Below are 27,893 nucleotides of genomic sequence, written 5' to 3'. Positions count from 1 at the left end.
AGTCCACTGATCTATATTAAAGGATTAGTCCACTTTTAAATAAACTTTTCCTGATAATTTACTCACTCCCATGTCATCCAAGATGTCCATGTCTTTCTTTCTTCAGTCAAAAAGAAATTAAATTTTTTGATGAAAACATTCCAGGATTTTTCTCCATATAGTGGACTTCAATGGGCACCAAACAGTTGAAGGTCAAAATTAGTTTCACTGCAGCTTCAAATTGTTCTACACGATCCCGGACGAGAAATAATGGTCTTATTTAGAGAAACTAAATAGTAAAACTAATTTTGACCTTCAACTGTGTCACAGAATCTAGATAAGGCTTGTCCAAGAAGTTGTTAGGCTTTTGAAAAAAGTCTCATTCAAAAGCCTCCGTTACATTCAACAGCATATAAAGCTCCAGAATCTCGCTTTTAAAGGTGTAACATCAATTCAGAAAACGATGACAGCAGTGCAATTGAGTCGAATCGCTCACCACTTTTGCAGGTTGTGTTCAGGAGATTAATTCGTACCTAGAAATGTCTCAGATTGTTTTTTGTTTTTTTCTTCCCAGGCAATAGAGAGAAACGCATGTTCTTTGCTGGCAGGATGGAGAAATGAACAGGATCCCAGGGAGCACATGGAGATTGGGTTCCAGATCTGCAGTAGTCAGCTGGTACTGTTGAGCTGTCATTCTGAAGACGGGGCACACAAACACAATCAGGTACAGAGTGATGAATTTCAACATCAAAACGGACACAAAAACACGCGTGCACAAACACGTACATGTGCAATTATACCTAAAGCTGCTCTAAGCGATTTCTGTGCCTCTGGCAGCATCAAACAGAACTGCAAAAATCACTTTTTCTGAAGCAAATTGCTTACAGGCTCCAGTGAAAAGGGTCTGTACATGTCTCTGTAGATATGGCTCGGGTCCCTCCTCAATGTAAGATTTTTTTTTACCTACATTTATCCGACTCATCTCAAATAAAAATAAAATAATAACACGCCCCTCTTTAACAAACCACATGATCATTAATAGTGCAGAGGAATACATGGCATTTTCAACACTGATAATAATCATAAATGTTTCTTGAGCAGCAAATCATCATATTAGAATGATTTCTGAAGGATCATGTGACACTGAAGACTGGAGTAATGATACTGAAAATTCAGCTTTGATCACTGGATATAAATTACACTTTACTATATATTCATATTTTAAATTGTAAAAATATTTCACTATTTTTACTATATTTTTACTATATAAGTGCAGCCTTGGTGAGCAGAAGAGACTTTCAAAAGCATTCAAAAATTGAATTATTCTAAACTTTTGGCAAATTGGGTATGATAAAACTTTTTTTCATTTTTTGAGTGTGACTTTCAGAGTTACACTACATTAAATCTGCTTGCTGGAGTCAAGGTAAGCACCCAGAATGCAGTTTGAGGGGCACGTTAATCTTTTCTGTTCAACCAGTGGCAATCTGCACACGAGAACAGAGAGTTCCAGAATGTGTTTTTGTGTGGTGTGAAGATCGCTGGGTAAACGGTGTGTGTTTGAGGATCACACTGCAGTGTATGGTGATGAATGGAGGGACGGCGGAAATTCGTTGCTCAGGTAACCAGACGGCCGCCGTTTCTCCATGCGTGGGTTGATATAGACACGATCCGCTGGGATGCAAAGCAGGAATGCCTCATCTAGCAATTACAGCGTGCAGCACGGAGCAGTGGGCCATAGGAACTTTATTAAAGTTACACAAATGTCTCATATCTCTCTCTGTAGACCAAACTCATTCTCTCTGAAGATCAAATTCATCTCTCATCTTAAACCGAGTGATTTAAAGACTCCCCAAACCTATTTACTCCTCTAGGCAAGTCATTTAAGATAGTGGCTGAATCTCTTTAGGAAATGCTGGGTCATGTTTCACCTCTAAAATAAAAAAAAGATAAAAAAGAAAAGAAAAAAAGAAAAATACATAAAGAAAATGAAGTCTATTATTTCATGTTATAAATTAAGCACCCCCCCCCCAAACACACACACACACACACATTCTCATTATAATTAAAGATACAAAATATTTTTAATTAAATGCATTACATGCACAAAAATTTACCATTTAAAAATACCATATATAGAGATTTACATGATTTATAATAATAATAATATAATTATATTGAATATATATTAAAATGATATATTTAATATTTATATAATTTAAAATAATATATATTATAAATTATTATAAATGCTAATTATAAATATTAAATATACCATTTAAATATATTCACTGTGTGTGTGTGTGTGTGTGTATATATATATATATATATATATATATATATATATATATATATATATATATATATTATAAATTTTTTTGGTGTATTTATAATAATTATATATTCATACCGAATATATTTAAATAGTATATTTAATATTTATATAATTTATAATAATAATAATATATATTATAAATTATTATAAATGTTAATTATAAATATTACATATACCATTTAAATATATTCACTATTTTTATATATATATATATATATATATATATATATATATATATATATATATACACACAGACTATTTATTTCACGCACAAAATATATATATAATATAGATTATTATACCAAATATATTTAAATGGTGTATATATATATATATATATATATATATATATATATATATATATATATATAATATACATTTTCTTTTGGTGTGAAATATGACATAACAGTTTTCTTGGATTAACCCGATTACTTTCCTCGAACCTGAAACATTTTGTAGTATTATTTTCCAATACTTGTTGGTACTGGGAAGAGAAACATCATATGACACAGATTATTTTCAGCAAATATGTAGCGGTTTTGAAGACGCAGTGATTATAAAATGATGAGTGTTTATAATCCACTTTCCCACATGATGCAACATGGTTTTATTATTCAGGAGATTAGAAACCGAGTAAGAAGTGTTAGTTAATATCCTCCTCGGGCTGTCGTGAGTAATGTGTCTTTATTCATCTTAATAGATTTGACAGGAAGCAACTCATCCCTGCGATTCTCTCCGTAATATATGAGTGAATGAGGAACGGAAGGTGTTTAAAGGGAAAACCTTGTCCAGTAAGCACTCATTGATCCGGCATCTGGTTCGATACATGGCAGACCGCTGCGTTTGCTCGTGATAAGCAGTGATGTATGTGCGGGTTAATGGTTTGGCTCGTGTTGGTCTGTGGCTAGTGAAGGTTGCACTTTATTGAGTTCATGATGCAGCTTTTCCTCATCTGCCTCTCATTGAATCCATGACTTTGATTTTACAGGTCGTCATGCTAAAAACATCCGTCATCTCTCACATGAGTAAATGAAAATGCATGTTTGTAGATATATTACTAGATACAGCAGCACCAGAATGTCATCGCATTAAACCTTCATTTAATAGCACATTTCTCAATCAATGCATTGCATGACAAAAAGCATCGAAATTAACCCAACATACCTCACATTTGTGTGGGATTCCTCATATCATGCATGTTTAACATGTGTTTGCTTTGTAATTGCGTGCATCTCTAAGTTTATCTCTTTAAAAGTCTTCAAATGCGTAAGTAATCTGATAATAGAGAGTCTAGAACATTCTCTAGCAATAATATTCTTATGGCTTTAATGAAATAAAAGAGCAACTTTATGTTGACTTTGCTAATATATAACCGGATTAAATGAAATCCTCCTCCTCCTCATTAAGGAACTCATTTGGGAGGAAAGATCATGTTATTGAGTTCGAATGTCAGGCTGTGGGTTGCCATGGAAATTAATGCACAATCCGTGTGCATCTAAGTATTTAAATTTATAAGAGCTAATATATTCTGATTAATAATGCATGCGATTCATAACGAGCTCTGAGAAGTGTGCTCAAAGTTTAAAGTAGTGTTTAAAGAGATTTAAGTTTTTATTGTCTGTAATCCCGGCAGATTATACGGGATTATGTGGGCAGTGCTGAGGTTAGATTAGAGATTACCCTCGTCTGCTGTGTAATCCAGCTCTGTTTAATAACATTTCATACTGAGATCAGGGGAAACACGCTGCTTCGCTCAGTAATGGGATATTAGGATCTGGTCCAGACGTCTCTTTCCTCCTCATGTCAACATACTGGTACAGTTTCAGATGTAAATACCAGCGGTTTTGCTTCAAGACCCAGAATTAAACAGTAAGCCTGTGTTTGATATCATCATGTTGTTCTGCTTTGTGTAGTTTTGTTCCAAATTTGTCATGAATTTGTGCCAAAATACCATTGTATTTATTAATTCAAGATATACAGGGCCATTTTTCTCCTATGCAATATCGCAAGCAAAAGTGCGGTTTTGCCCAAACAGCAAAACAATTGCGAATGTCAATTTGATTTTGAGACACAATATTGTCTGTTTTTACATTATTTTGTCAATGAATTTCCCAATGAAACCACAGCAGAACTGATTTGTTACTGAATTAATCAGTTCAATGAATGATTCAGACTGAATGGACGACTCAGGGTTTGTTTTAAGGCAAGATCCATAGGCAGAATCTGTGACAAAATACATTTTCGATGCATCCCTCAGAATGTAATAAACAAACACTTAGAATGGAAAAATTAAATTTTACCTGTGAACTTTAACATGATTCGTGCCAAGATACCACAAAGAAACAACACTACTACAACGCAACTAACAGTAAAACACAGTTTACATGGGTCAAACTCTAAACACAGGAATTACATCAGCAAACCTACCTAGAACACAAGTCCCACCTCAAAAGGATGATTTAGACAAGTTTATATTGAATAATTCATGGAAGTGCTTTAACAAAAATATGAGCTTCACACTTCTGGTTCTTTCACACCCTCTGGCAACGTTCCCCATTGACTTCTATTATAGAAGCACTATTGTTTTTGCTCGAAATTATTGTCTTTGAAAATCAACAGCATGTCAGTGATGCAGTTTATGGGACGGAGCTGTGTGTGTGTGTGTTTCTACAGAGCGTTTTAAACTCTCGGTTTGACTTGGTTTTTCTGGATCAGTGGAAAACAGCAGATTTTTGAGCACATGCAGTGAAATATGCAAAGCAACAGCCGCCTTGTGGTTTTAATATTTGAACCGCTTGGAGGGGTTTTCAATCACACACACACACACACACACACACACACGCACGCACACACACACACACACACACACACACACACACACTTCTTTCCAATGTTCCAATTATTCCAAATCTGGCATCACATTCATGCTTGATGGCCTGCAGATTGTTTTTGGCTGAATGAAGATTCAAAGTTTGGAGAATGATTTTTGGACTAAATGTCACTGTGAAAGGTTTTACCCTTCCTTTCATTATCCAAGTTACTTTTAACAACAAGAGAAATCAAGCAGTGTGTAAGTGTGTGTGTGTGTGTTCGGCTTGGAGTTTAATTTGATTGTTGAGTCGTTTCCTTAGCTCTTTGTAAGAACGGATGAACGCCCCTCAGCGTGATGAACCAGGTATACTGATACATGTTCACAATGAAAAGCAAATTACCTCAGACAGGGAGAAAATGAAGCAATTTATCGTTACAACCATTGTTTTGAATTATGCAAATCTATCAGCTCATGTTTTCTGAGCTCTGAAACGCTTGTGTACGACATTAATGAGATGTTGAACTCAAAAAGACAAACTCTTATAAATACATGAGAGAAAAAAAAGACAGTAGATTAAGTTTTACAAAACACAGTCTGTCTATCTATCTATCTATCTATCTATCTATCTATCTATCTATCTATCTATCTGTCCATCTATCTATCTATCTATCTGTCCATCTATCCATCTATCCATCTATCAAAATTCTAGATTTTTAATTTAAAACTATTTCAGAACATTGGTGTCGTTTATTGCTGTTAAGCCACTTGAGGCTGTTCATTACTACATTACTACATTGAGGCTATTACCATAACCACATGGCCTCAAGTGGCTTGTTGGTGCTGCATGTGTGTTGCATTCTGGGTCAACTGTGTGTGGTTGTACATAAGTCAGCAATGTGACTTAGTTTGTTTGTATCTATTAACATATTTAAAAAAAAAAAAAAAAAAAAAAAGAATCAAAAATACCTCTCATTAAATGAGACTTTTTGTATTTTAGTTTTATTAATAATTTAAATTTGGTTTTATTTTTATATTCATGCTTTTTTATATTTTAACGTTAATTTGTTTAATTTTTAGTCACTTCATTATTTGCCGTTGTCATTTTACTTGTTTTTTTTTTCAAAATATTGCTAATATTTATTTTTATTTCAGCTTTAGTTAGTTTTATTTTTTATTTATTTACAGTTTAATTAATTTTAGTGCTTCAACTTTTAAATAGTTTATTGCCAAGGCAACATTTCTAATTTTAATTTAAGTTTTTCCAACTAATATTTATTATAATATTTCAATTTTTTAATGATTTTAGTTTTAGTTAATGACAACAACCCAGTTTGGAAATTATTTTCAAAAACATATGAAACCAAAGATTAGATTTCTTTGAAAATCACTTTTATTTATATATATTATTACAGTATTTTTCTTTTCATCCTTTTGCATTGACTCATAAGTATTTCATAAACAAAAGAATCTGACGCAAATACAGCTAAAGAATACCCTAGAGAAAAATTATACTAAAATGTATTTGACATTTTTTTTTTTTTTGTGCTAAATATATTACAAATACTTTTCCATATTTATGTGCTAAATAAAAAAACCCTGAAACTGTACTTTTGGTATATTAAACTGGTATACTCAAAGTCTGATGCTAGAGACAAATAAAATATCACCAGAAATAGACGTGCGTCATCATCGCTAAAGTTAATGTGTGCTGAGAGAGAAAGTGTTAGTATAGTATTGACGTAGCATCATGAATTCAAGATTTCATTTTGTTTCATCAGACACTCAAAGGGCCGCTGAGGGACGGACGGACGGGTTCCTGGTAAATAACAGAGACCGTATTCAGATCAGAGGTTTGTGTGACGCGACCTCATGCACTCTGGGGTTTCCTCGGAAAAAAGGAGCACACATAGGGAAAGATGGAAAGAAAGGGAGATGGAGGGATGCAGATGAATGTGTAATATTCATGAACAGGAAATGAGAGAAGGAAGAAGAGACGCGTTACTGCAGGTGTTGAGAGCGTCTCTGTCTCTGACCGGCTGTATTAATATTTCATATTGAAGAGATTGTCTTCTAACGCTGTGTATGTGTGTGTGTGTGTGTGTGTGTGTGTGTGTGTGTGTGTGTGTGTGTGTGTGTGAGAGAGAGAATCTTTTCTCTTGGTGGGATCACAGATGGATTTTCCAGCTGGACTGATGAGTTTATTACAGATGTTTTGTTTAGAGTTTCCTTCTGCGATCCTTTCATTGAGGTTAGGGAATTTCTCGGCTGATAACAATATTTTTTGTGTCTTAACCTTTACAGCTGGAGTCTAATTAGCTAACTAATTCAATGGCAACAAGACTAGCTCTGTGTTCACATGGTGTTGGCTAAACATTAACATCTGTGTGCTTGCGTATACAATATGTCTCGGGCTTATGGGTTTTGTTTATATTAAAAGATTTGTTACGTCTGGGCACAAACACTATAAAGCCTACTCTATCAAATTTGATGCACAAATAAAAGCCTCTAAATTGATCAAAACTGTTAATAAAACACTAAAAACACTTCTACACACAATGCTGGGTTAAAAACAACCCAGCATCAGAATTTCATCTTACTTTTTGTCTGTAAATAACAGCATCTGCAGCAAATTGCAAATTTTTGAATCTCTGAATAAAATTAAACTGTTTTTCCCCCCATATTCTCACTGTATTATACTATATGAGCCATAAAAGCCTGTTTTTTAGAGGTTCAAGCATGTAGTGCTGAAACTCTATAATTGTTAAATTTCCAAGAATCAGCATTCTCCCCTAAAAGTGATCGGGCAGACCAAACTGTAAGTTGTAGAGACTTGAAACTTTGAGGGCTGGTAGTCTACAACGTCACCAAGGCTGGCCTGGCGGGGGCGCTACAGCGGTCAAAAGTACAATATGACTCATAAGTCCTGAATCGTTAGGTCTAGGCTCAATTGTCTTATGTTGTCGTAATTTTCGATTATTTTGGATTTTTTGAAAAACCTACACTGTAAAAAATCAAAAGTTGAGAAAACTTAAAAGTTTAAGGCAACAAACTTCAGCAGGTTGAGTTTTCTCAACTTGTTGTATTCAGTTTATTCAAAAAGTTGAGAAAACTCAAATCTGCTGAAGTTTTTTGCTTTAAACTTTTTAGTTTTCTCAACTTTTGATTTTTTACAGTGCACTTTTGTGAACTAATCCTAGGAAACAAACCAGTGCAGCAAGATTCTGTGGAGTCTGATTGTCAATAATTATCAAAAAAAGTTCAAATTTCGATTCATGGTCTCTAAAGGCTGCGGAAATGTTCAAAGTGGGCGGAGCCCCTTTTACTAAAATGGCAATAACTTGTGAGCAGAATGAGATATTTTCACCAAACTTGGTATACTTATGTAAGAGCTCATTCTGTGGTCGTGTGAAAAAGGGCATGGCAACTGGCCACTTAGTGGCGCTATAACGGGGGAAAAAAACATGAAAATTGTTATAACTTCTTCACCGTTAGTCTGATTGATTTGAAAATTGGCATGCAGTGTCTTCGTCCGAGGTGCCACAACTGTCTATGAGTACATTGACGTATTTCAAAAAACATGTCCGCCATTGGCCAATGAAGTTTGAGCAGCTACCGTAACATGACCGTAGGCCGATCAGAACGAAATTCGCTGGGAATGTTTCGAAAGAAATCAGCCATCTGGTGGTGCCTTCGTGTTTTTACGCCCACGACATTTGTACCACATGGTAGAACTCCTCATTCTGAGCAACTTTGCCTCTAAGACCGCTGCTGTCCATCGAATCATTCGCTAAATATTAGAGATTATTTCAAAAACCAACTTTGGCGAACTAGTCCAAGGTTTTTGGCTCAACCATGATAACTGTTAAAAATCTTTAAAAACTATAAATTTCCTATGGTAAATTGCCTGCATTTGCTGTAAATGGTCTTTTCCATCGATGATCGAGATGGTTACAGACTTGCTAAATAAAACTTTTTATGCATGTACTTCCTCAAGTATAGCGCAGCTATATTTCATGCTATTATTTAATATGTCAGTCTTTACAGGGTTAAAACTGCTGGAAGACATCAGTAACTTTCTCATCATTTACAACCTTTGTGTTGTTGTTGTTGTTGTTGTTAGAATTAGCTCGATTTCTACCATAAAATCACTGTATATAAAGCATGTGTGCTGATGGATTTGAGACTGTGTACACGGGCTGTTGGCAGGTGTTTGGGTTTTCTCGTGTGTTGCTGTTGGCCTGTTTTCAGACACAAGAATTGATTTATTTGTACCAGAGTAAAGCTGATTGTCAGTATGTGCTCTGCTTGCAGCGTGGAAATAAACGCATTTACACCAGACAATCTTCTTAGCACAGCGACGACGTACGGTCAGAAAGTCGAGGCTAAATTCTCTGTTTTACGGATGGTCTCGCACATTACCGCATCTCATTACCTCAGTATCACTTTACCGTAGTGTGTCGAGGGAAACTTCATTGAGTGGAGTTCACCGTGGAGTTTAATTTCACGCACCAGACAGAGAATATATTCTGTCTTCCTTTCATACTTTTATCCTTTCTTTCTCTCTGACTGACGGACAGACAGCGGTTGCTTTCTTTAGCTCTCTCTCTCTTCTCGTCCCTGGAATGACCTTGTATTAATGAGTGTGTGATCACGAGTCATTTGGGCTTTCAGCTCGCAGCAAATACACAAACAATCCCTCCCTCCACACACACACACACACACACACACACATGCATTCAGTCTGTCGCTCTCACAGATACCATTAGCACGGCTCTGGTGGAAATAGAAAGATAAAGAGAGAGAGAGAGGAGGCTAAAAAGAAAAACAAAGAGGGGAAAAAGGTGGAATTAAGAACAGAAACACCAAACTATTCCTCAGACTACAGGTACGTAACTTTAAACCTCCGTCTTGAAGCTCCGAGCTGCTGTAATGCGAATTCATGACTTTTATGCTCATTTAAAGCAAAACAAGGTCTCAGGAAGAGATTTTTCTTTTTAAAAAGCTTCACGCTCGAGCAAATGCCACCTCAGATCCAGCGTCTCTCTCTCGCTCTCGCTCTCTCGTTATTTCTGAAGTACGCCAGAGGATGAAAGGCTGAGATAACTGCTGTTTTTCTGCTGTTTGAGGCCTTCGTGCGCTCAGTGCCGGTGCGACACGCGACTTAACGGTGTCAGTCTGCTGTCAGGGTTTAAACCGCGAGAAATCTCTCCCTGTGTCAGGAATACTGAGGTCAGCAGGTGTTTGTGACCTCTCTGGTTGGCAGAATAAAAAAGTGTTTCCGCAGAGAGAATGACTAAAAGTTATCGGCTGAATCTGGATGGACATACAAAACTTATTTTGGCTGTAATCATTAAAAGCACAAGCTGTAATCAGCTTAACTGAATACATGACGTTAATTAAGCACATACTGTAACATATTTTATTATACCTGTATATCTTTGTCATATGAACATTAATTTGACTCATCTGATAACAGAATACTTACTAAATTCTATTAGGAAACATTGAGACATACATTTTCAAACATACATACTGTATAAATAAATTTGAATCGAATTAAATCTCAGGTGACATTTCGTCTCAAAACCAAAAAAAAATTATATTTTGCATGAAGAAAATAAATGTTTAATAAATGAAAGTTTATTCTTATTCTGAATGTTGATTCTAATTAGATTATAATTATTGTATATTTTGTATTACTGTAAAAAACTGTTAATATTTTATATTTTAATTTCATTTTTAATTTGAAATATTATATATTGTTTATAATATATAACATACTTTTTACATAACAATAATAACAGATTATTTGGAAATAATAATGTCATAATTCAAAAAATGTTATTGATCCACAAAATGCATTTTTGTATTACAGTAAAAAAAACTATTAATGTTTTATATTCCAATTTTATTTCCAATTTGAAATATTATATATTGTTTTTAATATATGTGATCTATTTTTTGATTACTTGGAAACATGTTTAATCGCCATTAAATATAATTGATGCTATAAAGGCATTTTCTTTAAATTTAAGTTTATCGTTATTCTGAATGTTGATTTTCATTAGATTCTATTTACTGTATTATCGTTTTTAAATTGAAATATTAAACATTAAATGTTGTTTTTAATATGTAATATAAAAAATACACAATGTTAATTTGGAAATATCTGAAAGTAATGTCAATGCAAAAAAAAAATCTCAATGAAACTTAGAAATATTTATTTTCTTTTATTGCAGAATATAATATCTTGATTTTGGTGTGAAATATGACACGTTCCATGAGATTCTCCTTTCAAAGTTTTCCGTGTTTTTTCTTTACATCTCGGATGGGATGATGTAAATGACATTGTTATTCAGGAAAGCGTGCATTTCCTGTTTAAACTTCAAAGAGTTTCCTTAGAAAAGCATTTTAACGGGTTTGCTGTGGTCCACCTTTTATCTGTCCGGCCCACATCTGTGTCTGTACATCCCCTCTGGGATGACAGGAGAGAGAGAGAGAGATCAAGTGAACGGAGCTAAACGAAGAGTGTTTTACCTTCCTCCTTATCAACATACATCTCATGCTCCTCCCTTCCTCACAGTGACAGGTGAAAACCTCTCTGGAAATCTCAGCGGCTTTACGTGTGCTGTTTTCTACTGCCTTCTTCTGAAAGCACCTCGTGCGTGTGGGTGTATCGTCTACATTCAGACTTCCATGTTTAGGGCATCTGTGTGTGTGTGTTTTAGAGAGGCCGTTTTTTTTCCCAGGGTGGTGTGTGAAGTGGGTCGTTCCTGACTGGAATGAGAATAAGCGGGGTGCCGTGCGACCCTGTGAGCTCTGAGCATCGGGCCTCAACGCCGCTGCTGTTGCCATAGTTATCGGTTAACCTATCAGAACGAGTCCTGCTCATTTGAACAGCCACCAGACGCCCGTCTCTCTTTTTCAGGCCTAGTTTAATGCAAGTTATGACTCACGCGGCCGTTCGCTCAAAACGTGTTTTTCCTTTCCACTGCGCTGCTTTTCCATTGTTTACCTGTGTAAACGTGCTAGACGAACCGGTTCAGAGTGTGTTTTTGCTGTTAAACACTAGATGCGACTCAGTGGAAAATACGTCTGGTCTAGAGCAGCAGCTCTTAGCCTGGGGGTCGTGGAAAAATGTTTATTTTGAAAGTGTGTATAAAATATTCGCCTGATAGCAGGCATGATATAACAAATGACAGCGGCCCTGAAGCAGAGGTTCACAGAGAAGCTTATGAATGCCCATGTGGCGCACTTTACTTTCGCTTTCTAATTAGCGGCAATTATTATTCTTAATGAAAAACACAACAACAAAACGGCACAAACTCGCTTATATTAAACAGAGAACTATTATTAAGTAACTGAACTAAAAAATGTATTAGGCCTACTATAAAAAATCTAAACGACGGTGGGCAAGTGATGTAACAGGTGTTGCGGCTTAACATCGTGTAACTAACACTGACTATCGCAAGCCTAGTTGAGGATAGTTTGCGTCTATTCCTCTTCAGCCACGACTGGACCGCCTCGCATCCTCTTTCCAAGCCCAACCATCCCACTGAGTGAGTAGTCCAAAACGTTGTTTTTATGTTTTATGTAAAATATATAATATTAACACAGAGGAACAGTATCATTGGAATCACTTTTAGAATGTTTTTCAAGCTGATTAACAATAAAAACATTGACAGCCAATCAGAATCCGTCCTGCTTTAAAGAGCTTGAGCAGTAAGTGTTTATAATAAAGAAAGCGTTATCGTGTATTTGTGTGAACGCTAATATTGTTATCTTTATGGTTATCGTTCTTGGTGTGAACGTCTGTCTTTAGTCAATATTATTTTATTTTGTAATGACAATATGCTGGTGATTATGGAAGTTTGTTTCTGCCATGGAATTTAAAAAATAAAGGATAATTGTGACTTTTTTCTCACAATACTGACTCTTTTTCTCAGAAGTTTCTGAGGGGAAAAAAAACACTTTTTAAAAAAAAATTCTCAGACTTTCAAAAATTTCTGACTTTATATCTCACAATTCTGACTTTATATCTTGCAATTTTGACTTTATAACTCACAATTCTGACTTTATATCTCACAATTTTGACTTTATATCTTGCAATTCACACAATTCTGACTTTATATCTTGCAATTCACACAATTCTGACTTTATATCTCGCAATTCTGACTTTATATCTCGCAATTCTGACTTTATATCTCACAATTCTGACTTTATATCTCGCAATTCTGACTTTATGTCTCGCAATTCTGACTTTATATCTCACAATTCTGACTTTATATCACACAATTCTGACTTTATATCTTGCAATTCACACAATTCTGACTTTATATCTTGCAATTCACACAATTCTGACTTTATATCTCGCAATTCTGACTTTATATCTCGCAATTCTGACTTTATGTCTCGCAATTCTGACTTTATATCTCACAATTCTGACTTTATATCACACAATTCTGACTTTATATCTTGCAATTCACACAATTCTGACTTTATATCTCGCAATTCTGACTTTGTCTCGCAATTCTGACTTTATATCTTGCAATTCACACAATTCTGACTTTATATCTCGCAATTCTGACTTTATATCTCGCAATTCTGACTTTATATCTCATAATTCTGACTTTATATCTCACAATTCTGACTTTATATCTTGCAATTCACACAATTCTGACTTTATATCTTGCAATTCACACAATTCTGACTTTATATCTCGCAATTCTGACTTTATATCTTGCAATTCACACAATTCTGACTTTATATCTCGCAATTCTGACTTTATATCTCGCAATTCTGACTTTATATCTCACAATTCTGACTTTATATCTCACAATTCTGACTTTATATCACACAATTCTGACTTTATATCTTGCAATTCACACAATTCTGACTTTATATCTTGCAATTCACACAATTCTGACTTTATATCTCGCAATTCTGACTTTATATCTCACAATTCTGACTTTATATCTTGCAATTCACACAATTCTGACATTATAACACAATTCTAACTTTATATCTCACAATTCTGACTTTATATTTCGCAATTCTGATTTTATAACTCTCAATTCTGACTATATCTCGCAATTCTGACTTTATATCACGCGATTGCGAGAAAAAAAGTCAAAATTGTGAGATAAACAGTAGCAATGACTTTTTCTTTTTTTTTTATTCATTGTGGAAACAAGCTTCCATAGTTGATGGAGCTTAACCTGGAACATCTTTATGTTCAGCACATAGTGAGGCACTAATGAAAAAGATAGGGAAACTGCTCTGGGATCAGTCGACGTTGTCAGTGGAGATTAATCTCCTGTGAGTCTGGTTGGCTGTGTGGGAACTGGTGGTTATATACACATCCACGCACAAAAGCATGCTGGGTAGAAGTTCAGGGGGGGTTGTAGAATTTCTCTCTCTTCTGTTCGATTCCCTCTTTTCATTCGAGCAGTGTGAGGCCGCTTTCTCATACGTTGGGTCGCTAAGGTGCAGGAGGCTGACGGAGAATAACAGCCCTGCTTGTGTAAGGAACACACACACACACACACACACACACACACACACACACACACACAGAATTCAGATTCTCAGAAGGGTGTTCCATGGAAACACACACACACTCGCTGATCCCTTTCCACCGGGTTTGTGCTCGGGTGGGGAATATACAGACCACTTTCTGAACTGACACACGATTCCATTGACATGATTGACCGAATGATGATGTAACTGACTGTGTTACGAAACAAGCACTGTTACACAAGTTTTATTCTTAGAGTATAAAAGTTCTTTGAGTATTTTGAAATGGTCACCAAAGCTGTCATACAAAAAGACAGTAAAAACACTGAAATATTATTATAATTTAAAACAGCTGTTTTCTATGTGAATATATAGTAAAATATAATTTATATCCAGTGATCAAAGCTGAATTTTCAACATCATTACTCCACTCTTCATTGTCACATGATCCTTCAGAAATCATTATAATATGATGATTTGCTGCTCAAGAAACATTTATGATTGTTATCAATGTTGAAAACATCTGTGCTGCTTCATATTTAAGACATGAAATATTTTTTTCAGGATTATTTGATGAACTAAAGTAAAAAAGAAATCTTTAGTAATGTTATAGAAGTCTTTACTTTTGCTTTTGCTAAATAAAATTGTTCATTTCTTTTCTTTTTTTAAATCAAACTTTTGGACATAGGTGTTTTTGGACCCCCTTTGACCTATTCATTGTAATTCTTCATTTTTGTGTTTTAATTAATTATTAGCTTTTCATCTACTCACAAACCCCAGTGTGATGCTAATGCAGTTATCGTTATTGTTCTTGTTGTAAACCGAGTTTATCATTCGAATGCTCATTGAGATGTAGATCTGTGTCCACTCTAATGTTTTCTGTTTATCTCAGATGATCTTTCAGATTGATAGTTTGACAGATAAATGGATGCAAGTCTTGCAGAACTAATGTTGTAGCAGGCTGCGGGTCATTTAGACCCAACAATCTATCTTCAGTTATAGTGAAAGTCATTATGTGTTTTAATAATGTCTAAATGCCTGGTTCACTCTGTAAGCCTCCGATTGGCTGTTTTCTCCCCCGAGAGCGATAGAATGACCGCTTTTGCTTGAAAATAATGATCAGTTAATCTGTGAAACTGCTTTTCCCAGCATGCACCCTGCGATTGGCTTACCCTGTTGTAAAGTACAAAGTGTCGCGGGTGATTATTGATCTCTGGGCATGATCAGATATGGGGTTGCACTGCATTTGTCTCACCTGGCTCACCCCGTCTCCCTTTCTCTCTCTCTTTCTGTTTGTCTGCGACTCCTTCCCAATCCCTGCGGGAGTGCTGGGTTGTTTGTGTTTGTCTAATGAAGTGAGATGATTGTCTCTCAGTATGAAGTCACCCGAGACTGAAAGAAAAGAAGCAGTGAAGTACATGGAGTGATTGACAGATTGAGTGACTCAATGGCTGTTAATGAACACACATCAATTCTGCTAAAAACACAGATACCAGGAGAAAATTATCAAAAAGTGAAAGGCCGGAAGCATCACTGTTTGAAACATTAACATTTTGAGACACTGTCTATGAGAAACGATTGATGAGAGGAAGAGATCTTTTAAAGGGGTCATGAATTGAGAAATCAACTTTTCCTTGAGCTTTTGATATATGAGGTTATCGTACTGTAAGAACATCCTGTACGTTTCAGAACTGAAATCTTCCTTGTTAGTCCAATAAAAGCTTTTATTGAGCGAATGACTTGTCCTGGAATGTGCCTCATAGATGGCGAAACTCCGCCTCCGCAGAAGAAATCAACGCCTACTTCATCATTGCAATGTTAGCCCCGCCCACTGGCGTGTTAGTGAGATGAGGAGGAGAGAAGAGTGATACAGGACTAAAATAACATTACCTTTCGAAGGATCCTAATGCTAGGAATATGGTTATTTATTTTCAACACGGTGAATGTCTCAGTTGAGTTTAATTATTTGTATTCGGCACATTTCACTGTGGATTCTTTGGTAAATCAATCGCATTTCGGCGCAGGCTTTACAGACAGACTTTTACGGTATGGACTCGACAGTAATGCAACAACATGTCAGTAACTGTGTTCATTCTAATGCCTGATCTGATATTAATGATTCATGTACAGTCAGATGATCTTTGTCTGTGTGTCAGTAAATCAAACCAGTGACTAAATGCTCAACTTCACCTTGTTTCTCCTAGTAGGATGAAAATAATCTGTTATTTAAATGGTGAGTAAATAATATATAGAAGGCAATCGAAGAACGCTTCCTTTACAATCGCTGGAGCTGTCAATCAAACAGTGACTGAGTTCTGGACTTGCGCCAAATCTCCCATTTTATTCAACGAATCTCTTAGTTACGTCGAGTTTGCACTGTTAGTTATGATGAAAGCATTCGTTAGTGTGCAGAAATTGAGTTGCAATTCAATGAGACGCTTTCATGTGCTCAACAACATGTCTGTGATTGGCTACAATCTTCATCGCTGCAACCTTTCATGCCACGATCTAAATATAATGTCACAGATTTAAGTGTAATGTAATAGTTAACCTTGAGAGCTGTAATAGTAAAAACACGCTAAAAGTTTTTGAGAGAGTATTATTTAGCTATTTCATATGCAAAGATGTCAGCCAATCACAGCAGTGGCCGTTTACACTGAAGTCTCACAGCAGACACGCCCCTTAAAACAGAGCGTTCAAATCAGACGGCTGAAATCAGGGTAGGAAAAATGCCTTTTATTTCTAAATTATGACCATTTTTGATGTAAAAATCATATTAACATATTGGGCCCTATAATACACCCGGCGCAATGCGACGCAAGGCGCAGCGCAAGTGTGTTTGCTAGTTTGCGTCCGGCGCCGTTCGCGTTTTCCCGTTCAGCGCCACGTCCTTAAATTAGTAAATGCATTTGTGCCAGTTAGTGCGCCCATGGGCGTGCTGGTCTAAAAAAGAGGTGTGTTCAGGCGCATTGCCGGCGCATTGCTATTTTAAGGAGCTGAAAATAGACTGCGCCATAGACCAACTCAAACCTGGTCTAAAGTCTAAAGTCAATGGCGCAATATTTTTTGTTAGAGCGCGTTGGTAGAAACTGCGCCTCTGGGCACGTCCACAGTGCATGTTGACTTTGCTTATTACACACAGGGATGCGCATCACACAAACATGCCAAATATTAAAAACAAAAGGATTACAGTGTAAAAGAATATTATTGTGTAGGCTACATAAATATAAAAATGTAATGATGAATAGTCATTGTGTGTATTAGAATTAGGCTACCTATTTTCAATTCAGCCTATTACTACTTATAATGATGAACGAAATTGGCTAATTAATTGAACAATCGTGCCAATACACACACATATATATTAACTGACTCATCGCGTGTACGCCATGTAAATAGCAATCCGCCATGGCGCGAGCACATCTCGCTCTTAAAGGGAATGGGAGATGACACTTTGATTGGTTTATTGAACGTTACGCCCATTACTCATTAAGAGAATAGGGACAAAAATGCGCATTTCAAAAATGCGCCCCGGCGCACGGACCGTTTTTCCGTCGTTAAAATAGCAAAAGTGGATTTGGACACGCCCTGAGTGCACCTGCGCCATGCGCTTTACACTTTGCATTTAGATCGTTAAAATAGGGCCCTATAAGTGCACCGCAGGAAACATTATAAAATAATAAAACAACACAGTTCATGACTCATTTAAAAGAGATCATTTAAAGAGGGACCTATTATACCTTTTTACAGTCTTGATATTGGCTCCACTAGAAAAGATTTATAATGTTTAAATGTTCAAAAATTATATTCCTCATATTCTCCATTGTTGCAGCTCCTCTCTTCCCAGTCTGTCAGTAACGCTCTGTTTAGTTCCTGTCTCTATGAAGCCCCTCCTTCTGAAAAGCACAATGTGCTCTGATTGGTCGGCTGGAGCAGTGTGTTGTGATTGGTGTTCGGGAAATGTCCCGCCCCTTACCATAACCGCCAGTTTTAACACACTACTGACTAACTCAAGCAGGCCCCGCCCCTTTATTCTGCGTATGAATTATTTAAATGAGGAGGCGTTTCAGGAAGTTCAGAAACACTGACACTGATATAGAGAAGAACTTCTGCTCAAACAGCAACATTACACAGTAAAGAGAGATGAACATGTTTTTGCAAAATAGGTCCTCTTTTTCATGGGCTCAAGAGAGACTTAGTGAAGCCCTTAAAAAATGACCCATGAAAACAGTTTTAACAGAGTTTCTCCATCAGCTCAGAGACAAACAGTGCTTACTAATAATAACACACTCTGGGCTGCGTCAGATCAGATCGATACTGACTCTGTGTGCGAGTGTGTACCTGTTAACAGCTGGAGAGAGATGGAAAGTTTGTTCCAAATTGAATTATTAAAGATGATGTGATGTTGTTAATCACAGTAATGGAGACGGAGAGGCCATTTCAGGAACGTAACGAAAGCCCACGAGACCAAGAGAAACCACTATTGATCTGCGGCGTGAGTCAATAACACACAGAATGTTTTCATTTTCCCCTTGAAACGTGGAAAAACTTTCATTTGTTTAGGTGAGATGTTGGATGTGTTTTGCTGGTGTTTGAGAACAAATCTGACAAATCTTTCTTAGCCTTGCCTTCCAGATCTCAAGCCAACATTCATTCTAGAAATAAAATAAAATATAAATATTAGTTGAAAAACTTAAACTAAATGAAAATGTTGCCTTGGCAATAAACTGAAATAAGTTGAAGCATTAACATTATTAACTGGAAATAAAAACTAGAACGGAAATAAAAATAAATGTAACCTAAATAGCAATAAAAAAAGTAATAAATGACAAAAGCACGTAACGAAATTACTAAAAATTAAACAAAAATTGACATGAAAAATAAAAATATAAAAAAGCTAATTTAAAATATTAATAAAGCTAAAATAATACTGGTGTGAATGATCATATGTAAAAATACATAAATAATATTAAACTAACTAAATAAAAAAGATGAAAATAAATAAATAAATGAAAATTATGATTAAAATAAATAAAAGGAATAAAAATAAAGGAATAAAGAAAAATAGATTAAAATAAATAATAAAAATATAAATAAATATAATTTATTAAAATAAGTGAATAATGAAAAAAATTGTTTAAAATGGATAAAAAGAAATGAATAATGAAAAATACGATTAAAATAATTAATATAAATATAAATAAATCAATTGATTAAAATAAATGAATAATAAAAAAAGATTAAAATGAATAAAAAATAAATAAAATGGGTAAAAATAAATGAAGAATAAAAAATAGATTAAAATAAATAACAAAAATATGAATAAATAAAATTGATTAAAACAAATGAATATTATATTCATTTAATATAATTTTCTTATATATATATAAGAAAATTATATTAAATTAAATAATAAAAATATAGATAAATAGAATGGATAAAAAATAAAGGAATAATGAAAAACTAGACTAAAATAAATATTAAAAATATAAATAAAACTGATTTAAATAAATAATATAAATCATATTTAAATAATAAAAAAACCCTATTTAAATATATAAATCACAGTGTGTGTGGGTGTACATGAGATCATTATGATGGTGTCCATATGGTGGGTGGACGGACAGAGTGTTGTGTGTGCGCCATCTGTAATCTCAGCGCTAATAGGCTTCCGTACACTAATGGCCGGCGCAGTGGGCCAGAATAAGCGTTTAATAGGGGTGTTCTGGCCCGGCTGACTCATGCACACTCACTCTGGGCTTCAGAGCTCGTCGGGTGGGAGCGTAATGCACATCTAATCTTAAGAGCTTCTGTAGTGAACACAGATAATAATGGAGATGCTGCTCTAATGTTACGGCCCACATTTATTTTTTATTGTCTATGTCTTTTCGCACAAACCTCTCCGAGGCCCTCGAGTCATTACGGCTGTCAGCGTCAGACACCCAATTAAAGAGCCCGAGTACATGAGATAAGGGTCCGGCCAACACTCGGGGGAAATTATGGATTATACCCAATCAGTTTGTGTGCTGATTTAATGGGCTTTTATATCATCAATACCTGGAGCACGTAAACACGTTATGATTGATCGTTTGTGGGCAAAGGAAGAGGTCAGCCAAGTTTCTGTCATCATTTACTTACCTTCATGTCTGCGGTGGAGATGTTTGGAGGAAGACCTTTGGAGTTGCTCTTTTCCAGTTCAAAGTGGTCATCAAGCTCTAGAAAGATAATTAAATTAGAATAAAAATTGTCAGTAGGACTTGTGTTCAAAACTGGAGTCCAGGGATGCAGGAGAGTGTTGGGGGTCCATGGAAAAATTAGGAGAAAAATAGTGGTAATAATAAATAAATAAATAAATAAATAAATAAAAAACATTCAAATAAAAAAATACAAAAAAAATAATATAAAATAAAAAAAATAATGGAAATTTTAAATATTTATATTTATGTATCAAATTTATTCAAATTAATAAATAAATAATAAATTATATTAAAATAAATATATTTAATTATTTTAAAAAGTTATGTTGGAATAAATAAATAAATAATAGTATATAGAATGTTATAGAAACTAAATATTTTCCAAATAAAATAAATCATGAAAATATAAATAAATAATATTAAATAATATAATAATAAATGGATACTTTAAAATATTTGAGATTTATATATAAAATTTATTAAAATAAATGTATTTAATTATTTAAAAAAGTTATATTGGAATAAATAATAAAAAATAGAGTGTTATAGGAACTATGTATTTTCCAATTAAAATAAATAATGAAAATATAAATAAATAATATTAAATAATATATAATATTAAAATAATAAATAATATTAAACTAAATAAAAAAAGATTTATATAAATAAATAAATGAAAAAAACTTGATTAAAACAGACAAATAAATAAATGACAAAAAAATAGATTAAAATAAAGAAATAAAATTGATTTAAATAAATGGTTAATTTAAAATATTTATATTTATATATCAAATGTATTAAAATAAAAAAATAAATTATAAATTATATGTAATTATTTTAAAAAGTTATTTTAGAACAAATAACTAATAATAAAAAAAATTGTATGTTGTAGAAACTAAATATTTTCCAAATAATATCTTACACATTTATAATATTATTTTTTCACCTTTTAAACTTTAGGATGGGGTCCCTTGCACGAGGATGATCATATATGGGGTTCTGTGGCATATAAAAGATTGAAAACCTTGTTCTATCCATATTCCAAGTCTTCTGAAGTCATACAAGATTAAAACTCCAGAACATTAGCAAAGATTTTAGCAAATAATAACTAATGAGCATTCCTTCCACAAAGTGATTGCTTGAAAGACGTGTGGTGCATGGGTCATATGGACGACTTTCATTTCGTTTCCTTGTAAATATTCTCCATGTGGGTTCCACAGAAGAAAGAAAGTCAGGTTTGGAAGGACACAAGGGTGAGAAATGATGACAGAACGTTTATTTTTGGTTCAACTGTTCCTTTAAAATGGGTCTTCACGTCTCTATTAATAAGTCTTGGTTTTAAAATGTGGTGAGACGGATGGTATCGCTAATCTGAAAGATTATAAGATCTCATCCTCTCATTGGGATTAAAGTCGAGCTGTGTTGGCTGATATCTCCCCAAACAGACGCCGGCATTTGTCAACCGAGGAAGAGGAGTGCTTTTGGAAAGCTAATCGGGGACGCGTCCACCTACAAAACATAACTGTAGTCGTTTACAAACAAACGCAGGTCTGTAAATAAAGCTCAGGAGCCTCTTAAGCACACGAGATGAATCGCAGTGGCCAGGAGTTCGGGTCAGCAGCGCCTCCCACGGTTACGCCCGCTTTCTCTGCGCACCTCTCTCCGTTTTTAGAGTTCTAACATACAGCTGAAGTTAGAAGAACCTGCTGTGGGATAAAAACAATGACCTCGGCTTCACTGTGAGTGTGTTTGTGTGCGTTCAAAGCCCGCTGCCCCACAGAGAGGGATGTTCTTTAAAGAGCCCACCCACTCTTTCTCTGCCTTTATGTCGCTCGCTTTCTTCTTCACACTTTCTCCAAGTGCTGACCAAAAATAACGCAACTCCTACCGTTAATTTAAAGCTGACTGTGAGAGTCCACCATCCTAAACAGCAGCAGGATATAAAACTAACAAAATTAAACTACTACCATGGTTTTTGGACAAGCACCTTGACTCAAAGTTCAAAGCAAAAGATGAACATGACGGCACATGCTAGTGGATGAGTTGAATCAACTCCACAGCAACTACATAAATGTATCCACTAACCATTCAGAAACGTCCACTTTCATTCTAAAAGTTGTAACTTCTTCCTGAGTCTCTCCATCAGTGTCGACTCCGGTTTGAACAATGTAAGGCTGAACACTGTTACTGACAATCCTCATTTTGGGTGTGTGAGATTCTCCAGCTTTGTTGTTGTTGAGCTGTTAAAGCTCCGCCCTCTTCTGGAAAGGGGGCCGGGAGCAGCAGCTCATTTGCATTTAAAGGGACACACAAAAACGGCGTGTTTTTGCTCACACCCTAATAAGGGCAAATTTGACAAGTTATAATAAATGATCTGTGGGGTATTTTGAGCTGAAACTTCACAGACACATTCTGGAGACACCAGAGACTTATATTACATCTTGTGAAAGGGGCATAATAGGTCCCCTTTAACATATAGTGTGTATATATATATATATCCACCCTTTGCAGCTTTAACAGCTTCAACTCTTCTGGGAAGGCTTTCCACAAGGTTTAGGAGTGTGTTTATGGGAATTTTTGACCATTCTTCGAGAAGCGCATTTGTGAGGTCAGGCAGTGATGTTGGCGAGAAGGCCTGGCTCGCAGTCTCCGCTCTAATTCATCCCAAAGGTGTCAGGTTGAGGTCAGGACTCTGTGCAGGCCAGTCAAGTTCCTCCACACCAAACTCGCTCATCCATGTCTTGGACCTTCTATCCATGTCTTGGACCACGTCTATGGACCCTGCTTTGTGCACTGGTGTGCAGTCATGTTGGAGCAGGAAGGGGCCATCCCCAAACTGTTCCCACAAAGTTGGGAGCATGAAATTGTCCAAAATGTCTTGGTATGCTGAAGCATTAAGAGTTCCTTTCACTGGAACTAAGGGTTCAAGCCCAACCCCTGAAAAACAACCCCACACCATAATCCCCCCTCCACCAAACTTTACACTCGGCACAGTGCAGTCAGGCAAGTACCGTTCTCCTGCCAACCACTAAACCCAGACTCGTCCGTCAGAGAAGCGTGATTCATCACTCCAGAGAACACGTCTCCACTGCTCTAGAGTCCAGTGGCGGCGTGCTTTACACCACTGCATCCGACGCTTTGCATTGCACTTGGTGATGTATGGCTTGGATGCAGCTGCTCGGAGATGAAAACCCATTCCATGAAGCTCTGTACACACTGTTCTTGAGCTAATGTGAAGGCCACAGGAAGTTTGGAGGTCTGTAGCTATTGAAAGTTGGTGACTTTTGCGCACTGTATGCCTCAGCATGCGCTGACCCCGCTTTGTGATTTTACGTGGCCGACCACTTTGTGGCTGAGTTGCTGTTGTTCCCAATTGCTTCCACTTTGTTATGACACCACTAACAGTTGACTGTGGACTATTTAATAGTGAGGAAATTTCATGAATGCACAGGTGGCAACCCATCACGGTACCACGCTTGAATTCACTGAGCTCCTGAGAGTGACCAATTCTTTCACAAATGTTTGTAGAAGCAGTCTGCATGCCTAGGTGCTTGATTTATACACCTGTGGCCATGGAAGTGATTGAACACCTGAATTCAATGATTTGAAGGGGTGTCCCAATACTTTTACAATATATATATATACATGCTTTTTCGTGTGTGTGAGAGAGAGAGTGTGTGTGGTTCTGGTAAATCCTACATTATGGGGACAAAATGTCCTCATAAAGATGGCAGTAGGAGAGAGAGAGAGAGAGAGAGTGTGTGTGTGTGTTTGTGTATATATATGTGTGTGTGTGTGTGTAGGCAAGAGGCTGATCAGAGCTGTCGGCAGCAGTCTGACAAGCTGAATAAACATTAACAAGGACAGCATTTCTCATCTGAATTTCAGAAATTGCAATTCTCTCATACTTTTTTCTTTCTTAGTGGGGTTCGTGATGAACGTTGGTCTTAAGCTGACTGTTTCTGCTTGATTTAAGAAAACTGTCTGAGAGGCCTCATGGTTTTAGTTCTAAAACCCTGCCCTTCAGCGTTGCTATGGATATATAGTATGTTAAAAATGGACAGAAGATTCTTTCTGCTGCCTTTGGGGATTTATTACGCCTGCAGAGGGCGCTGTGCCATCAACATGCCAGCTGTTGAAACACTAGAAGCATGACTATAGCTGTGCAAAATTATCATGAATACACCAAATTTTGTGACATCACCGTGTTGTGCAGGGGTGTCCAGACTCGGTCCTGGAGGGCAGGTCCTGCAGAGTTTCGCTCCAACCATCTCCAAAACACCTGCCTGTAAGTTTCTAGTATGCCTAGTTAGACCTTGATTGGCTGGTTCAGGTGTGTTTAATTAGGGTTGGAGCTAAACTCTGCAGGACACTGGCCCTCCAGGACTGAGTTTGGACACCCCTGGTGTAGTGAATGAGTGAATGGTTGTTCAGCGATTTCAGATTTGACACATGAAACACTGCAGTGCAGCTGGAGTAAACGCTGATCAGCACAGGTGTTCTCTAGTACAGGTGTGAATACTCTCTAATCCAAGTGTAATCTTTGGGTTAAAACAGGTGTAAATACTGATCTAGTGCAGGTGTGCGCGGTCTCTCGGCTCAACTAATTTGGCCTTGTGTTTGCAAGTTTACTTCTCGCTTTGTTCTCTATTAACTGATAAACACCACGGGATGGGCATGAATCATTTTACATAACCAGGATAAAACTTTAAAACGCCCCGATGGAGCCTGTGTTTTAAGGATGAAGAGGTGAGGGGATGTGGGTGGGGGTGTTAATGATGGAGCCGTTGCTCTATTTTGGAAGTAATTGCTTTGTTCACGCACCTGCTTCCAAATGCACCATCTGTCATCAGCCCGAGAAAAACTCACAAGACAATCCAATATGTAACGTCTGAGAATCGTTATCTGGGATGCGGAGACGGTAAAGAAATCACTGCTAAAGGATGTTATTTAAATCAAAGAGAAGTTTTCATTGTGTTGGTGTCAGTAGATGAAAACAAAAGTACTTCCTGTTGTTCTTAAATATAGTATGTGACGCAGGATGCGTTATGCAACAATAATTGTTCTATTCTACATTGAACAGCATGCATACTGCATACTGCAAAAAACAACAACTTAAGAGCTAGCGACCACCTAGAACACTACAGCAACTACATAGCAATGCCCTAAAGGATTTTATTTCGATTAAAGAGAAGTGTTTATTGTGTTGGTGTCATTATAAAAACAAAAATACTGTGAAGCAGGATGCATTATGTTCTAAACTATAGCATTCTACATTATTCTCACATATTTATTTGTATAGCGCTTTTCACAATACATATTGTGATAAAATATACAATGTAGTATCATCATAACAGCGGTTTTCTAATTATATTACCAAGTGGCAGCATACATATTGAAAATAGCACAGGGCCTAACACAGACCCTTGAGGCACTCCACAATTTACTGATGTTACTTGGATAATTCCCTGTTTAAATAAACAAAATGCTAACAGTCTGATAGGTGCGAACTAAACCACCTTAATGCCTGTCCCTGAACACAAGTGTGAATTTGTAGTCGATCTAAAAGTATTTCATGATCTATAGTGTCAAACACAGCACTAAGATCAAGTAAACCTAGTACTGAGATGCAGTCTTGTTCAGAAGCTAGAAGTCATTTGTAATTTTAACAAGTGCAGTTTCTGTGCTATGATGGGGCCTGAATCAGGACTAAAATATTTCATAGATAATTTTTTTTTGCAGAAAGGAGCATAATTGAGCATAGACAACTTTTTATAGTATTTTAGACATAAATGGAAGATTTGAAATGGGTCTGTAATTTTGTGTCTTCATTTGGATCTAGTTGTGGTTTCTTAAAGTTGCATTATTCAATCTGTGGATGTAATTTCCACTGAAACAGGAAGACAGGGCCGGACATATCGGGCAGCTCCTCCCCTTTTTTCAAAATAGCCAATAGCGTTTCTTTATATCACAGCTCGGCCAGAGCCGTTGAGCTCAGTAAAGCCTCAGAGCCCATCCACATGGAGATCCGGCATTTTGGGAGCCTGAAACTGCTATTTTTTGAAACTGGGTCCCAGAGTGGATAAATCTGAAAACGACACCCTTGCGTTGTCATGTGTACAGCCAATCCGTATATTTTGTGAAACGATGATGTCATCACAAGGTATATGTGCATGTTCCAAGGCTTCTCCATTTTTAGTGTATCTCTGGCAGAATTGACCCTCCGCAAAAGACCCGCCCCCCTTAGTTACTGTTGCTTTGTCCGACAAGCCATGGTGCTGTCATGCCACACAGAGTGAAAAATACAAATTATGTAATTTTTTAAGAAATTCAAACGATAAAAACCGTTTTGTGGCTCTTTAATGTGTCGTGACAGATCGCTGTAGCGCTTCAGCTCAAACGGCTCGTAAACCGATCATCTCTTCCTACTAGTTAATTAATAGCATCACATAAACATGAATGAACATGAGAAGGAATGTTGTTTCAAATGTGGTAAGACGTAAATACACACCATTTTTCAAGTTCAAGTCCACCGAGGTTAATCTTCTAACTCCTGACTGCTTTGTCGGACAAAATGGCGGATTCGGCATTATGATTGGTTAGATCGCTTGTCAATCAAACTCCCGGCGTCAATTACAGCACCACATACTGTTCTGGCATGTATACTACATTGTTTTGAGTCTGTTTCAGTGGTTTCGTGCGTACGCAGGTTTTTCTTGAGACGAAGCCATGTTTATGGTTGAATGAGGAAAAAAAAAAGATTGGATATGGAAAGCTCCTTCTAATCTCTAGTCTTTTTGCTTCCTAATCTCTAGTCGTTTTAAAATATAGCATTATGTGCAGAATTCAGATGGGTCTGATATGTTTTGTGGTCTGCGCCGACTCGCGGATATGATTCGCTCTGTGCTATCGTGTCTCTGAACCGGAGCAGATTGTGTGCATGCTGCGGCAGTTCGCATTATACTAACATGAAACCAGACTTCAATCGCCTCAATGGAAAGCATATTTACACTGTCTGAATCGTTCCCTATCCCCTATTTAGTGCACTATGTGCCAT

At 36.3% G+C, this 27,893-nt stretch overlaps 1 protein-coding gene across 2 annotated transcripts in view; it reads left to right on the top strand.

Annotated features, from left to right (window-relative positions):
* Positions 1-27,893, top strand: part of ptn (pleiotrophin) — a 66,188-nt gene that overhangs the window by 12,700 nt on the left and 25,595 nt on the right. Inside the window, exon 8 of one of the 2 annotated variants that reach the window (XM_048157365.1) lies at positions 554-703. The gene's annotated coding sequence lies outside the window, so the exon portion shown is untranslated. Of the gene's footprint in view, positions 1-553; positions 704-9,827; positions 10,009-27,893 lie in introns of those variants that run through there. The other variant, XM_048157364.1, reaches the window with a different exon arrangement.

This window comes from Megalobrama amblycephala, linkage group LG14, assembly GCF_018812025.1.
Source record: "Megalobrama amblycephala isolate DHTTF-2021 linkage group LG14, ASM1881202v1, whole genome shotgun sequence".
In the NCBI taxonomy this organism is placed as follows: Eukaryota; Metazoa; Chordata; class Actinopteri; order Cypriniformes; family Xenocyprididae; genus Megalobrama; species Megalobrama amblycephala.
This window is presented reverse-complemented; position numbering and strand designations above follow the sequence as displayed.